The 18,078-nt window shown below is 31.3% G+C and overlaps 2 pseudogenes; both read left to right on the top strand.

Moving 5' to 3' along the window:
* Nucleotides 1-5,291: 5,291 nt before the first annotated feature.
* LOC120166836 lies at nucleotides 5,292-7,760 on the top strand (annotated as a pseudogene).
* Nucleotides 7,761-12,801: 5,041 nt separating this feature from the next.
* Nucleotides 12,802-15,823, top strand: LOC120166863 (annotated as a pseudogene).
* The last annotated feature ends 2,255 nt before the right edge of the window (nucleotides 15,824-18,078 follow it).

The following is an 18,078-nucleotide window of genomic DNA, read 5'->3' as shown; positions in this document are numbered from 1 at the left end:
GAATGACAAAAATGATTCATCAACTTAACTAAGATGAAATTTTTTAACTCGAATCAACTCGACTAATCGAATATTGAATCCAAATTTGTCCTACTCCTAATTTCTTCATATTTTAAGTTTATCTTTATCAAATTTAAATCACAGACTCCTCTGATATTATAAATATCTATATAACCTCAATTTTTATTTTTAACAACAATTTTTTCTTTTTTTTTCTTTTCTTTTTTTGCAATTTAATTTCTCATAATTACATTTTATTCAATTTATTTTTTTATTATAATTTTTTTACAAATTATTTTTTCATTAATTCCTTGATTCTATACTCTTATCAATGATGTTGCCCCAAATTGTATTCTTTAAAAAATTATAAATATTTTTAGATGAATTTGATTTATCAATGATTTAGGACTGTTGGATGAGTGAAAATAGATGGTTGAGATTAACAGTAGGAAATGAAATATTCACTGGAAAAAAAAAACAAAGAGTCAATCTCAGCTATCTATTTTCACTTATTTAACGATTCTAAATTTAAATAAAACTAAAAAAAATTACATTATGTAATTAGATCATAACCTTATATATATTGTATGATTATAAAAAATTGTTAAATTAAACCAATTTAATTCTCATCATAACAATATGAATATTTACAATTAAATTTCAACATAAACTTCAAAACTCCAACTCAAAATTTTATAAAAATAGTTACCCTTATTTTCTTGCATCCACAACATTAAATGAATTTAGTGCTCGATTTAAAAGCACCTGAATCCTCGCCGATTTATTAAGTTGACCGCTGATTTGTTGTCTTATAATGACACCTAATTTTGGACTGCATAAACTTACTTTAAGCTTAGTATTAAAATAACAAAATTTAAATTATTATATAAATTTTAAAATAATTTATTATATTATAAAAATAATATAAATTTAAACTTAAAATTACTAAGATGGACAAAAATTAAAATATAATATATATTCAAAACAATTCATATTCATTGATTTAAATTATATGAAATAGTGTACGAACCAAGTTACCTAAGTGATAGAGACGGAGTTTAGTGAGGGCTCAAAAGGACCTCGACCCCGTTAAAATTTGTATATTCAATATAATTTTGGTTTAATGATATTTTGATTCATGTAAAAATAAATATTTAAATTAAAAAATATAAAAATTTATTAAATATTTAATCAAGTAATGACCGAACTAAAGAATGATAACCCAATGTTCTCAGAATTTTTGATCTAATAGCAATTTAGGTCATTGTAAGTTTAAATATTGGACAAATTAGATGTTATATTATGAATTTTTAATTTTTTAATAAATCTAGGGTGAGTACGGTAATATAAGTACAAAGACTCTCAACTATTTGACAATGAACTCTCATACTCCTACATACGTAATGCTTAAACTCGAGACCTCAAGGATAACAACAATCCCTTAATCACTAAGGTCCTTTGGTTCGTGCTGAATTTTGAGTTTAAATATCTAATAAGTTTTTGTATTTTTCTTAAATAGTCTAATATTTCGGCCCCTGTCAGTTTTTGCTAAGTGATTAAATGAATTGTTGTTATTCTTATAGGTCTCTAGTTCGAGTCCCAGAAATTGTAGGGTATTTGAGCGTTCATTGTCAAATGGTTGAGAGTTTTTAAGTAAGATCAAAGGTTCAAATCGTGACAATTGTGTATGGAGCAAACCGGGTTAGGAAGATCGTCCTATATGAGAATCCGATCTGGATTAATCAATTAAAAAATAATATTATTGATTTAAATTATATGAACGGTTGAAAATTATCAAGTAAAATAATTACATATTAAACGTGACAAAAATAATACTTAAAGGGGCCATTATTCCAGAGTTGGTAAAGCAGGGCATAGTGTTATTAAATAAACATTAAAATATGTGCTAAGGTGTGGGCTGTTGAGTAGGGGTGTGAAAAAAATTTGATCCGATAGATTCGATCCGTTGATCTGATCCAAAAATTTGTATATCCTATCCATTTTTCAATTTTTGGATAGTTCGAATCGGGTATCCAAAATTTTTTCGGATTATCAGATTGGATACGGATCGATAAAAAATCATGTTCGGATTATCCGAAAACCCGAAAAAAAATTTGGGCAGTATCGGTACTGCCTTAGCAATATCGTTACTACTTAGTTAAAATTGAGTTTTTAGCTCGATTAAAGTTCGAAATCTTTAGTAAAAATTATTTCAAAAATATTTCCAGTATAGATCTCAATTTTTCATTTGAGTAAGGAGTAAAAATTGATGTTTTAAACTTTAAGTAATAAATATATATATTTAAATAATTAAATCGAATATAATCTTAAAATTTATAAAAATTAATTAACAAATTTGTTTGGTATATTAAAATAACAAAATGTTTTCAACAATTGTGTTGTTAATGTACACTACTTTATGTTATTTAACATTTAGGGGACTATTTTATTGTACTATGTTATTTAAAATTTTAATTGTAGTGGGACATGTAATTACATAAATAAATTGTTGGAAACAAGTAAATATGAATATTTTAATTTATGTTAATTTTTTAAAAAAAATCGGATTCGGATTTGGATATTTAGATATCCGATCCGAAATTTCGGATATTCAATTTTTTCGAATCAAATATGGATCATTATTTTAGGTATTCGAAATTTTCAAATATCTAAAAATTTGGATCAAATAATATTTGATATCCGATAATATACACCCTTACTGTTGAGATGCCTTGAGTGATACAAAAATAGATAAAAGTAAATAAATAACCCTTCATTATTTGACATTAAATGTTCGTATTTTTGAATATCTTTTGTGGTTGAATTTGAGACCCAAAAAATAAAAACCTAATGAGATTATTTGATTCGTGTTACTGTCTCTTTTTGTAAACATAATTAGTCCAAAAATAATTTGTGAAATCATTTTTATATTATATTAATAATAGAAATCTTTAATTCTATATGAACAAATAACTAAAAATCACCATATAACATATTTATTTAAGTTTAATCTTTAAATAAAAAATAAAGGAGTTTCTTAATTTAACTTGTGAAATTAAAATTAAATTTTAGTATATTAAATAATTATTCTTGAACCCAATGAGTCCATCCTAAATGATGTTTTTAAAAAGAGGTCTTTAAAATATTTTATATTAGGCATTGTTTCAAAGATAGCCTTCAACTTTTATAAAAAATGTCATTTTATCTTTTTTTAGAGCATTTTGTCTCCTAACATTTTAATTTAGGACAAAAAAATCACTCTATAAATGAAAGCTATTAATTAACACATGATTAACATTTCCAAAGAGAACTCTTTTTAACCTAAAATCAAACGTTTAGGACTAAAATGCCCTATAAAAAATAATAAAGGACAAAGTAATTATTATGTTAAATGTTATGATACTTTTTACCCTAAAATGAAACGTTAGAGATAAACGTTGGAGGTTAATTTTGACATTATGCCTTTATAATAAATATTAATTTGTCGAATTTAAAATTATGAGGGATCTACGAGGCTTTTTTTTATCAAAATTCATAATGAAAAATGATTAAAGATGTTATCAAAATCTTCATTTGTAATTTTCTGATGTCTTTTTTTCGAGAATTAAACAAAAATTTGATCAACGAACCTAAACGGCATTCATTGTAGATCCTCAAATTTTAAAATCGTATAACGTGTGATAAGCTACACTTATATATGAACGAGCATGAATCCAAACTATCTATAGACCACTTTTTAGGACATAATTAGTTGCCATGAAACTACCATTATTAACCAGTAATCCACTGTCTTCTCTAAGCCGTCATCTGCGAAAATAATTATATATGGCAAGCTAACTAAGACTAATAATTACTTAATAATTGAAAAAATAATAAAAATGGAAACCCCTAAAATTAACAATTGAGAAAACCCGTATCCCGGAAAAAAAAAACTGAATAAAAATAAAGCACACATCCCTAATTAAGACAAAGGGCAAACTACACTGGAGATCCTTAATATACTCATATAATCTTTTAGTCACTGAGCTTTTAATGATTATAAAATAATCATTAAATTTGCCAAATTATTATAAAATAACCATCTCAATGCTTTTATGATCATAAAGTTTAATAAATTTAATGAAATATTTTGTAACATTTCTATAAATTTAATGGTCATTTTGTAATGTTACATAGAGGTGAGTATTCAATCGAATTGAGTTGAGTTGAGTCACAAAAAATTTGAGTTAGTTGAGATGATAAGTCAAATTTTATAACTCAATTTTTATTTTAATTTTTTTTTTAGTTGAGTCGAGTTGTTCATGTTTCTGTTTAAATTTAATTGTAAATATTTATATTATTATAGTACTAATTAATTCTAATTTAAACAACTTTCTATAATTATATTTGATATATCATGTAAAGTTGAGAGACTCAACTCAAACTTGAAAATCAATTCACTAATTACTAAAAATTTTGAGTTATTCGAGTCTTATTTTATAATTCAAGCTTGAAAACCAATCCACTAATTACTAAAAATTTAAAGTTATTCGAGTCTTATTTTATAACTCAAACTTAAAAACCAATCCACTAATTACTAAAATTTCAAGTTATTCGAATCTTATTTTATAACTCAAACTTCATTTGAAATTTATTGGAGTCGAGTCGAGTCAAAATATTTAGCTTTTCCGAGTCGAGTTTTGTTTACTCCTACTTAAAATGATCATTTTTGTAGCAGTTTGATAAATGTAAAGCTTAATATAAAAATAAGTGTCCAAATTATACCTAAAGTTAACTTTAGGTGCCTAAAGAATTTTTCGTTAAAAATAAGTGCCTAACATTTTTAACATTATACTTTTAAGTGTCTGGACTGTTAGCACCTTTAAGTAACACGTGTCAAGCATATAAAATTTTTAAATAAATTTTTTAATTTTTTAAAATAAAATTTTAAAATTTTATAATTCTGACATGTGTCACTTAACAATAGGATTTAACGGAAAACACTTAAAAGTGTAACGTCGAAAATATTAAACACTTATTTTTAATAAAAAATTCTGAACTTTAGATATAGTTTGGTCAATCATTTTTGCATTAAGCCTAAATCTAATAATTATTTTATAATTTTTGAAATGTAGCGACTGAAACGTTATTTGAGTATAGTTTAGAGATCTCTTATGTAGTTTACCCTAAAACAAAACCTGTAAATAATAAGTTACAAGTATTGTCGGTCTTCAGAGTTTCTGGTTCAATTATTTTGGATTTCGGCTTACGACCCACTTTCAGACAAGCACCCGGATATCAGTTGTTTCAGGTTCCAGAAAAGAGAAGAAGACAAAACAAAATGAGATTTCACTGCAACTCATGGTCTCTGAACAAGGACCAACACTTGCTCGTAAAGCTTGCAATTTCCATTCCCTTGCTGGGTTTTACTTTTAGGCTCCTCCTCTTTCGTTCCAATGGATTTGCTGCTGATATCCAATCCGCCATGTTTGTGAAACAACATGTTCAAGAACCAGACTTGAATCCTCCTGTCCCCGTTGGAATGCCTGAAAATGAAGACCAGGTACCTCTAGGTAACTAAATTCCCATCTCTCCTCTGTTTTTCTTTCCCTGTTAAGTTCCATTGGTGTAGAATCAGATGTAAGTAGAGCTCTTAATCTGAGATCTGCAGATCTACTGTTTGTGATTTTGTTTGAAAGACCGGAAATTTTGATGGGGTTTTATCACAAGTTGATTTTGTTGATTCTTTTGGTTTAGTGGCTTAAACTGTTACCGCTTATGGTTGCACCAGATATTGTTATAGAGAAGTGTGATCTCTTTCCAGGGGATTGGGTTCCCAATCCCTCAAGCCCGACCTACACCAACGAGAGCTGTCCCTTTATTGAAGGTCATCAGAATTGTATGAGGAACGGCCGCCCCGATTCCGGTTATCTACACTGGAGGTGGAAGCCTCGTGACTGTCGGTTGCCTCGGTTCGATGCCGAGAGATTTCTTAAGTTGATGAGAAATAAAGCGTGGGCGTTGATCGGTGATTCGATATCTCGCAACCATGTGCAGTCATTTTTATGCATGCTCTCCACAGTATGTGTTTCAACAATGTCTTTGCCTTTTGATTTAGTATATAAAGTAGAAATGGAATTTGTTCCTCTGGCTTCGACTTCCCTTTTTATCATAACCGTATGTTCATGCTAATATATTACTACTAACATGTTTAGCATTTTGCCTCTGCAACCTATTTCAAGTGTTGCACTAATGTCTTTGAGCTTATTAATTTCTGAACTTTGGACAGGATTATCATTCGACTTTTTAGAAAACTATGCTATTTAGTTGCATCGTTGTTCTTGTGATAACTGCATCTACACTTCTAAGTAGTGATTTTTTGGTTACTTAATGTTAACTAGTTGATGTGTAATGTGTTGGTGGGTGTGTTAGCATGCTGTTCGATGTTAAATTGAAAAGATCTCGACATTTGGGGACTTTATCAAATCCTGTGAAAACGTTTGCTCTGCTTTTTTAATGGTTCCTAGATTGTTCATGAACATGCTCATGTGCTTTGCTTGTCGTGGATTGCATTTCATATACTGAATAACTCCGGCTGATAACCATCATCATTCAATTATAATATGCGGAGATAGCTTTTTGTATTATTTCGTTTATGTATTCTTGTGTTAAAATAGATGAGCTTTGCTTGTGCTGTTCTCCGTAGATAATAACCGTCATACATCTGGCTCCCTCGAGTTTCTGTTGCGATGTTTGTATAAGTTTCTTGAGCCAAATCTAGATGGTTGATAAAGTTTCGATCGTTTGTCCAGTTCCTTTCAGGCCTTGGCTTGTGATCTTTTTACCCGAGATTTTGATTACAAGAAATTTATTCTGCAATTGATGCCTAGCATCAAACTGTTGTATGTCGACTATGGTTGTAAGCAAAACTCTTTCTTCTTCGTAATGCATTTTTGCTGTTGTCGGGTTATTAACGATGTTGATGTTTCTTTGTAAAACATTCAGGTTGAACAACCTGTTGAAGTTTACCATGATGAGGAGTACAAATCAAAGAGATGGCATTTTGAGTCGTACAATTTCACAGTATCAAATATTTGGTCTCCTTTCCTTGTAAAGGCTGCTATTTTCGAAGATAACGACTGTGTTTCTTCTGCTGAAGTTCAGATTCATCTGGATAAACTTGATAAGACATGGACAGATCTCTACCCGAGCCTAGATTACATGATAATCTCTACCGGGAAATGGTTTCTCAAGGCTGCAATCTACCATGAGAACGACACAAAAGTCAGCTGCCATCTATGTCCGGGAAAGAACCTGACCGAATTAGGATTTGTCCATGCATACAACAAAACCCTCCACTATGTCATGGACTTCATTGCAAACTCAAAGCACAAGGGGTTGATCTTTTTCAGAACATCCACACCGGATCACTTTGAGAATGGGGAATGGCATAACGGAGGGACTTGTCCGAAGACAACACCGGCTAAAGAAGGGGAGATTAAAATAAAGGACTTGAACCGAATTCTACGTGACGTCGAATTAGAAGAGTTTGAGAAGGCAGCTGCAAAAGCTGGTAACAACGAGGTGAATCTCAAGCAAATCTCTTATTAATGAGACCAGATGGACATCCAGGTCCATACCGACAGTTTCAGCCGTTTGCGGAGAACAAAACGGCAGTGGTTCAAAACGACTGTCTACATTGGTGTTTACCGGGACCGATGGACTTTTGGAACGATGTGATTATGGAGATGTCGGTTCGGGGTTAAACAAAAAATACATTTCCAAGCCGTTTTGGAGGTCGATTTTTCTTGGAAATTTTGACAATGGCAAGCATCCTATTTCCATTCATCTTTCCCTGGATGCATACAGGAATTGATAGAACATTTTTAGATAATCGTATTTGTCTGTAATTCATTCCTTGGATTCTATAACTCAGTGAATATTGTATAGATAAGCTGAAAACTTGTACTTTATGCATATTTACTGCATTTGCATTTGCATGCCCCATGTACCTTCCCTAATTTTTGGTCCCGAGATTGGTAAATTACAGGTTTAATACCTAAATTATTGCTTTTGTTTTGTTTTGGTATCCAAACTTTATTTGTTTCTAAAAAATCATGTCTAACGTTTAGTTTAGGTTTTATTTTAGTACTTATCATTGATTTGTCATCATAAGATAATATTACGTTGTCATTGAAAAAATTTAAAAAATATTGCGTCAGCAATTCTGTTAATTTTTTAACAACGGTGCCAAATAGAAACATAAACTAAAAGATAAGAGTGAAAAAAAATAAAGTTTAGATACCAAAATAGAATAAAAGTAATACTCTAGGTATTAAACATGTAATTTACTATTATTTCTAAGGCTTGTGGAAGTATTTTAGGGTCATATTTTTAGGGTCATATAACCTCATTCTTACGTATGTTTAGCAACAGATTCATCTATTTGATCAATTAGCAATCAAAACACCCAACATGAGCGCTTACCGAGGTGCGGAGCCGGCCACCCAACCCCGCAGGTCAGGGTCGGGCCGGCCATAGGTTCGAATCCTGCCACCTTTCTTGTGGATCATCCTGTGGTTACCGGATGATGGGAATAACAAAGCAGAATTTTTGAATCTTTTCAAAGTATAACACCTTAGCTCAAAACACACAAAAAAGCTCTTTGCTCAGCTCCTACCAATCTTTTCCTTCTCTTTTACACATTTGCTCTTGAATCAAACACAATCATCATAAAGTTTTCTTTTTTAATTTCTAAAACCCTAGAGTTTGAAAGAAAAATAATAGAAGGGAAAGAAATGTGAATAAAAGAGGAACGGATAAGCAATTCAAATTTCCCATTAATTTCGAAATGAGGGAAATCAATCATGATTTCCTCACCGATATATTTATCCTTTTGTCCCTTTATTTGGTCTTAATTCAAATATCTCTATTTAATGTTATCTTTAGGCTCATACTCTAATCTTTGTCCAAGTCTAAGCCGAAGACGAATATCTAACTGGTAGGTTTTATATAAACTAGTTCCTAATCTGTTGGATTAGTAGGGAGGTAACTTTCGTTTCTACTGATTATGCAATGACTGTTAATATTACATGTGTGGCTTACCGAATTCATTTTTCAGAGGAATGGTTGGGGAGATTCTCTCGTTGCTTTCGGAGATGAGCCTCTATTCTTTTAGACGCTACCTCTAGAACTATCGACGATTGGAGACCGACATCCTGGAACCCTTTCTCTTCTATCAGTCATCGTGTCTTGCTTATTTACTCTATTGATCCTTCATTGAGGATACCTCACCAAGCTTCGCGATCGATAATATTACATTAGCATTTTAACATGTTTAGAGAGAGAGAAATAAACGATGAGGGTGTGTTATGCTTCCATGTCCATTTTCCCAAGGCTCTACAGTGGAGTATACAAGTATTATTATTTAACTTTGGTAGGTAACTACATCAGGGAAGACTTCGGGATAAGAATGCGGTGATATTAGCTATTTTGTCTTTAATGGTGTATTCTGACTAATAATTTTTTTATATGAGGTGTCCACGTTGACCACATCATTTTTTTTATAAGAAAAAATTATTTGTGATGATTATAGGTGTTTCACTCTCTTTTGATTTGGACGGAGAATCATAGCCGTTGATTGAATAAACATTAGTCGGTGTTTAGGTATTCTTTTTACAAAAGAGGGTAGAAGAGATGAATGAGAGTGAAGTGGCTTTATTTGAGTTCACTCTTTTCTCTTCGTCTTAATCAAGAGGTTTTATAGTGTCTCTTTAAAATTAATGTCAGGTGTAGGGTCTTTATGACTTATCGCAAACTAACATACTAGGTGGATATAATTAACTGAGATAGTTTTAATTTTAATAAATCACGTGAATTTATCAAAAGTCATGTCAACATATCATAACTTTTTAAGAGAGATTAAATATTTAAGATATTTCTTTCAGAGATGATCTCTTTATATATTTTAGAGAACTCAAAAAAAAATTCATGGACGTTTTTTTTATGTATTTCAAGTACTCTATTTTATTTTCAGAGATATTTCTATGGAGATCTTACTTGTAAAATTTGTTTCAAGAGAGGTGCATCAAATTCTATATGGGTAAATTACACTATTATTCACTGAATTATACACTCTCTCCTACTTTATTCATTGTACTTTGTTTCGAAAAATTTGTAAAAATTTTTATTCATTGTAATTTCAATTTTCTAATTTACTCACTAAACTTTGGAATTACTCCTGTTTTGATCATTCTGAATTGTTTTATTATTATTTTTTATGATGTGATATTTTTTATTATTTAATATAAAATAATTGAAAATAAAAAATAAAAACAGAAGGTGGTCAGATGCCACCATCGACCATCGTAGATGGTGGCCGTTCGGTCTCAAATTTCATGGGTAACTTTGTCTCGACACCTTGAGTTTGAATCCTCCCTTCATTTTGCGAGAACTTGCTTTGAAGTCCACAAATTGGAGATCGAAAGTGAGGAAGAAGAAACGTTTCAGTCAAGATTCATGAGTTTTGGGATATTTTCTAGTGAAACAACCATCAGATTCAGACTTACGAGGTCGAGACGAACAAGACCCATGAAATTTGAGGCGGAACAACCACCATCTACGACGGTCGACGGTGGCCGATAGTAGCATCCGACTACCTTATGTTTTTATTTTATATTTTCAATTATTTTAAATTAAATAATAAAAAAAGTCACGTCCTACAGAAATAATAATAAAATAATTCATAATGATCAAAACATAAGCAATTTAAAAATTTAGCGGATAAATTAAAAAAAATTAAAAATACGATAAGTAAAATAAGATAAAAAGAGTATAATTTAGTGAGGAATGATGTATTTTACCCATTCTATATTTTTAATTACATCTGTCAGTCGGCAAATAAGGTAGTTGATACATTAGCCTCGCTAGGTCTTAATTGTAATGATCGATTTGAGTTTAGCTTTGACTATTCGCAAGCTATTCGGGATGTCTCAGGTACAACAGCCTTAATATACGGTTAAGAAAATACGTTACCAGAAACATTATTATTTTTTTAACATTTTCGGTAAAGCGCTACTTAAAACATTATTATTTTTTATCAGAAATGTTAATATTGGGTTCTACTGGAAATTAGTTAGCAAAAATAATATTTTTGGTAAAAAAATAATATTTAGGTAGTGTTTTACAAAAAATAATAACATTTCTGGTAGAACATTTCCTTAGACGTATATTAAGACTACCTACCGTACAATATAGTAAAACTATTCAAGCCATTCGTGACCTTGTATTGATTGATGTCAGTTTAGAGTAATACAAAAAAATCTCCATATTTTTGTAAAAAAAATTAAACACTAAAGCATGTGAATTTTGTTTTTAATAATGTGAAAAGAAAAGACAATTTAAATTTTATTATATTTGAATTATAGATGTTTAGATTTTAGTTTTAGTTAATTTTTATTATGTATAAATTATATTTAGACTATTGTCGTTTTAGTTCAAATATATTCCTATTATTAATATTTATTTAACAATTGTATAATTTTGAGCAAGTATATTTAATCGATTGATTAAATTACTCACTTTTATTCTCTCATATTTTCTTAGATCGTCGATTCTTGACACATTAGAAGTACTCTTTTTCATTCCCATAGAGTCTCATTTCCCCTCCCCTCCAGGTAGGATCAAGATTGGTTTTAGAATTTGGAGGGAAAAAAGCCAATTGTATAAATCTTTTTATTTTCTAACCGTCTATTATGTAGTGGTAGAATCACGTGGAGGCGAAAGGGGAATATGGCCCACCCTAATTTTTATAGTTTAATTGTATTTTAAGTCTTTAAAAGTTTTGAAATTATTAAAATTAAATCCTAACCTTCTTAAAATTTTCTTGTTTAATTATGTTTAAGACAATATCTATTTTAAAGTTAAATAAAATTAAGTCTTGGCTCTAACTGATTTAATTTAATTACTTTTTAGGACATAAAAATTTTGAAATTAGTAAAATTAATCCACAATCCTCTATTTTTTGTGATTTAATTACCTTTTAGAACATTATTAGTTACAAAGATGAGCAACTTGACTCCTCTCATAATTTCATCCTAGTTCCGCCCTTGCTAGGATGATTGAACAACATTATTGGTTAATAATATTTTTTAATCTAATGACAATATACACACTCTACAGATACAACTACTTGAATCTAAGACTTCTAAAAAGAATAACATATTCTTTTACCATTAGGATTATTTGATGAGTTTGATTGTTATTGATGAGTTCAACAGTTGTATATAATATTGATTTATACCAATTATAATTATACGAGGTGTATTGATTGTAACAAAAAGCAAGAAATTTGTATTTATACTTGGGTTTCTTCTTTTTCTTTCCCTTAAGTGGACTTCCGGTTGGGTAACTTAATTCATATTTGTAAAGTGAAAATAACCCTTCCAATAATTGATTCTCAATGGAGACGTATCAACTTTTAAGGTGGAGGAATCCTAACGAGTTATTATTATCTTTTTAAAGTTTTGAGTTTAAATATCGGTAATATCTCTAGTAATATCAGACATATAAATATTTAATGTAAAATGACTAAAAATTATTTTTAAATATATATTTTTTTATATTTATTTTAATCCCAAATTAATAAAAAAAAACCTTTCAAGATCCTAAAATGGCCAAATAACCCCTGCCCATCATCATCTTCAACTTCATACTTCTGAAGGCTGTCAAGAATTTTCACATCCCTTGGACGTTGTTCATTTTAGTATATTTATAAAGATGAAAAATAGAATAGTCGAGCAGGCAATGCTTTATGTTAATACAAAATTTAGTATTATAGATTCTTTTACGACAGCCGGCGGCCAAGCTTAGCTGCTGCCGGCACCGTTCGTTACATTCAAAGAACATATTCACCCTTCTCTTTCTCTTCTTACTTCGATTGATGGCGGACCCTCCAGTACGAGATACGTTCCTGGAGTCCCGCATGGAATCCGACGCCGGAGCAGCAAAAGGTAAAGTATCGGAATACAACATATTTGTAAAGCTATGCTCACCTGGACGAGCAGTCTTACCATGTATAATTACCAAATTCTTATTATCGTCTTTTTCTTTTTCTGGGTTTTTTTCCTCATAGGGAAGTGGTGGCACGCTGGGTTTCATCTGACGACGGCAATCAATTCTGACGCTGCCTTACGCGTTCAGGGGATTGGGTTGGGGCCTGGGCTTCTTATGTTTAACGGTTTTGGGATGTGTCACCTTCTACTCATACTATCTCATGTCCAGGGTCCTTGAACACTGCGAAAAGGCTGGCCGCCGCCATATCCGCTTCCGTGAGCTCGCCGCTGATGTTTTAGGTAGCCACCACCGATATATATATTCTGTTCTCTCGATCATGCAATTGCCGTTTCGTGTTGGCCGGTTGCACTTTTGCTTGCGGTTCACTGTTTTTTCCCCATATTTATCCGATTTTGAATAACGTAGAAGTTGGGCAACTTATTAATTACTCCATAATCATGGAAAACTGTTACTGTCTGTCTTATAGCCATGTTTAGAATCCCTTGATATCATTCCTAGAATGAAAAAAGGGTTGACTTTTTCCTTATCGATTTTGGCAAATCACATGATACAAGATATAAACATGATCTTAGTTGATAGAGGGATTTAAATACCGGCGGATATATAACGGTAGTAGTAACGTCTGAAATCATTATGGCATGACCGTACTCGAAATGATATCAATAGCACCTGCTATGTCCACAATCGCAATTTAAATATGTGGTTGATAGGTTTGGGTAGCAAGTCTTAAAGGAGTTTTTGAAATTAGGACAGAACTGATGTATAAACATTAAAAATTGGGTAACTACTGATGATTTGTTTTAGTTTTTAAAATAAAATTTTGGTTTGTTTTCATTAGGTAAAGAAAGCCAATGAAAGTATATAATATGTTCATTTAGCATAAAGATTCACAGTGTATAAGTTCATTTTTCTGAGGGTTTAGCAAGTTTGAAATGCTAATGTTCAGCAGGGTTTGGTGGGATGTTTTATTTTGTTATATTCATCCAAACTGCTATAAATACGGGGGTTGGAATAGGAGCAATTTTACTTGCAGGGGAATGCCTTAAGGTATGACCTTCCATTAGCTATTAATTCCATTTGGAATTTCAAAATTTGAATATGACACATGATAACAAGTTTTATCTGATAAAAATACATTTAAACACGTGGTGTTTCTCTGTTTCAGTTTTCAAGATTTTTGTATTTTTCAAGGATAGATAAGGTAACTTGCATACCATTTATGTTCAAACTTCTAGTATGGTCCAATGGATAGCTCCAATGTTAGACTCAGAAGAATAGTTTTAAGTAAAAGTTTGGTCAAATTTGGTCTGCAACTCTTGGTTATTACTTGTTAGCATTTATGCTCATATTTACCTCTTGTAAGTTAGCCTGTTTTGGTTTGTGGAAAGATCATGTATGAAAACCTTTCTCCAAATGGATCGTTGAAGCTGTATGAGTTTATAGCTATGGTGACAGTGGTGATGATATTTCTCTCCCAACTTCCTTTCTTTCACTCCCTCAGACATATCAATTTTGCTTCTCTCTGCTTGGGGTACAGTTTCCTTGTGGTTGGTGCTTGTATTCATGCAGGTATACAAATCATTGACTTGCTTTCAAACATTGCTTTATACCGAGGATATTGTTACCTTAAGGATTGCTTGTAATGGCCAATTTACTGAAATGAGGAGCTAATGTCAAAAAGTAGTTACCTTAAGGATATTGTTACTTACGAAGTGCCTAAAAGCAAATTTAGTCGATTCTATTGCTGTTTAATTTCTGCCTTTTGTGTTAAAGATTTCCACCATTGTTTCATGTGCAGAACTCTCTTCATTTCATTATCGGTGTTGACATGCAGGTCTATCAAAAAATGCCCCTCCTAGGGACTACTCCTTGGAGCCTTCAAGTTCATCAAGGGTGTTTAGTGCCTTCACTTCCATGTCCATAATAGCTGCGATTTTCGGGAATGGGATACTTCCTGAAATACAAGTAATTTCAGCTCTCAGATTTTCTTACTGAGATGCTTCAGACCTTGTTGCTTTTCATCTGAACACATTCTCGTTGTTATAGGCTACTTTGTCTCCACCTGCTACAGGGAAGATGGTAAAAGGACTGCTGATTTGTTACGCTGTAGCGTTCCTTCATTCTACTCGGTTGCAGTCTCCGGATACTGGCTATTCGGCAACAAATCTAACTCGAACATTCTCAAGAGCTTGATGCCAGATGAAGGACCTGCATTGGCTCCAACCGCTGTTCTTGGCCTTGCGGTTATCTTTGTTCTCCTGCAACTCTTAGCTATTGGCTTGGTAAGCCATTCTTTATGTCCTTACACCATTCTTGGCCTTACTTCGGTTGCATTGAGTTCACTTTGTTTCTTCAATACAAAACTAGGTTTATTCACAAGTGGCTTATGAGATCATGGAAAAACAATCATCTGATGTGAAGCAAGGGAAGTTCTCCAAAAGGAACCTTATACCGAGGATAATTCTCCGATCACTGTATGTGATGTTCTGCGGGTTCATGGCGGCAATGCTGCCTTTCTTCGGCGAAATAAGCGGTGTCGTGGGAGCCATGGGCTTCATACCACTGGATTTCATCCTCCCTATGCTTCTCTACAACATGACTTTTAAGCCTTCAAGGTCAACCATCACCTACTGGCTCAATTTCTCCATCATCTTTGTCTTCACAGGTGTGGGAATCATGGGTACATTTTCTTCTATTAGGAAACTGATTCTTGATGCCAATCAGTTCAAGCTTTTTAGCAGTGATGTGGTTGTTGACTAAGCACTGATCAAATACTTGAAAGCATTCCAAAATTCTCCTTCTTTGGTACCATAAACAGATAAGCTACGCATTTAGTACTTAAACTATCAGTATGGAACCGTTTTAGTACCTAAATTTTCAACTTTTTTAAAACCATACCTACCGTTTAGTTTTTGTTTCATTTTAATACCCGTTAAAAACAAAACGTTAAGTTTTGAAAAAAGTTGAAAGTTTAGGTACTAAAATAAACCAAAACTGATAATTTAGGTACTAAAATAAACCAAAACTGATAATTTAGGTACTAACGCGTTAAATTTTTAATTACAAGAACTAAAATTAAAGTTTAAATACTAAAATGGATCAAAACTAATAGTTTAGATACTAAACGATTAATTTACCCTACCATAAAACCCATGAAATATGCTGTCTCCTTTTTTGTAACTAAGTGTATATTTTAAGTCCACAACTTCACATGAATGATTTGTGTAGCTACAATATTATATGATTAATGTCGAATGTGCCCTTGGAATTTATTGCTTTCTTCGATTTGGTACTTCAAAGAGGTCAAATTATATTTCTCATCTTTGTACTGCACTAATCTATAATGTTTAGTTTTTGTATTTTAATTTGGCATTGTTTAATTCTATTGCATTTTATATTTATTTTCATACTATACGTTCGTCTATTTTAACTAAAGGTAAATTATATAAATGGTCACTAAAATATAAATAAGTTTTTCTTATCTTTATTGAAGTTTCAAAAAGAACAAAATGATTATTGATATTATCGAAAAGTAATAAAATATCATTATGTCGTTAAGTGGTGACATCTCTGTCGTAACCGGTTTTCGTCCGGGCACGAAATATTAAATTTGGCGGGGAAATTGATGTGAATAAATAATTTTGAAAATAATTTGAGAGTCGCCATCGGCCTTTTGGATCAGGTAGGTCGAATACCTAAAATTTTTTTTTTAAAAAGAGTTTTAAAGAAAACACTAATAAAAAAAATGAACTGATCTGCGTTTTATAACCAAAAATTCGTTCTTTTTAGTAAAAAGGGATTCGTGGTCGGTTACGTTTAGGGAAGGATTAGCACCCCTACAACGCCCAAAATTGGTACTTTTTAATTATAAATTGTATCTATTATTAAAAATTCAAAAATATATTTAATTTTTAATCTTATTATTTCAAAATTATAAAAAAATATTTATTTATTTAAAAATATCTGAAAAGAACTTCTAGGTACCTTAAGACAGCTCTTTTCTTTGATATTGATAAATATTAATTTAAATAATATTGTTTAATTTTTAATTTTAAAATATCAAAATAGGACATCCAGTTGTATTAAGACTGTCCTTTTCTTAAAAATAAATATTTAAAAATTACTATTTATTATATGTATATTTATGAATATATAAAAATATTTAACAATATAAAAATATCACTAAAACAATATATTTTAAGCAGTAAAATGAAAACATATAAAATAAATAACTAAATTATAATAAAAATAAAACTAAATCTAATTCCTAATTAATTGAAATTATAGGTATTAAATATTTTATTTTCTAATTTAATAATTTAGTGACCAAAATAAAATTATCTAAAATTCGAATTTTATAATAAAATAAATTAAAAATATGAACTAGGGATTAAAAAAATTATTTATTAAAATTAAGGGACTAAATCTGTCATTTATCCTAAATATATTATTTTAATAAAAAGGACTAAAATGAATAAAATTAAAATTCAAAGACTGAATTAAAATTATTATAAATTCAGTTTAGTGACCAAAATATAAAATTTACAAGTTGGGAGGACTACGGACGGGATTTAACTATTTTATAATTACGTGCATAGTCCTTCCCGAAACGACGTCGTTCGGGAAGGACTATATATGGTCCAAACCGGCTGGCCCGAAGGGCCAGCCATTTCATTTCTTCTCTTCTTTCTCTCTCGCTTCTCTCTAAAACAGAGAGAAGCCCAGCCGGCCGGCAGCCATTAGCCGGCGTTCATCCGCCGTCAACCACCGCCGCCGGCCACCGTCTTCGGTGGCCGGAAAATTTTTTTTTATTCTAAATGTAGATCGGACCGTCCTAATGACGGTTCCGATGTTTTTTTTCCGTTAAACGCTCCCAATCGGAGCAAATCTAAAATAATACCTTCGGCTTTTCGAAGGTTTTGGTGAGATCCGGCGACGGTTGTGGTTCTCCGATGACAGGGTAAGCTTCTTTCCTCTCTTCTCTTTTTTTTTCTTGCTGCGTTGATGTTGACTGAGATCGTTGGT

This window comes from Hibiscus syriacus, unplaced genomic scaffold (assembly GCF_006381635.1).
Source record: "Hibiscus syriacus cultivar Baekdansim isolate YM2019G1 unplaced genomic scaffold, ASM638163v2 tig00111648_pilon, whole genome shotgun sequence".
Lineage (NCBI taxonomy): Eukaryota > Viridiplantae > Streptophyta > Magnoliopsida > Malvales > Malvaceae > Hibiscus > Hibiscus syriacus.
Note: the sequence above shows the minus strand (reverse complement) of the source record. Positions and strands in the feature narration are given on the sequence as shown.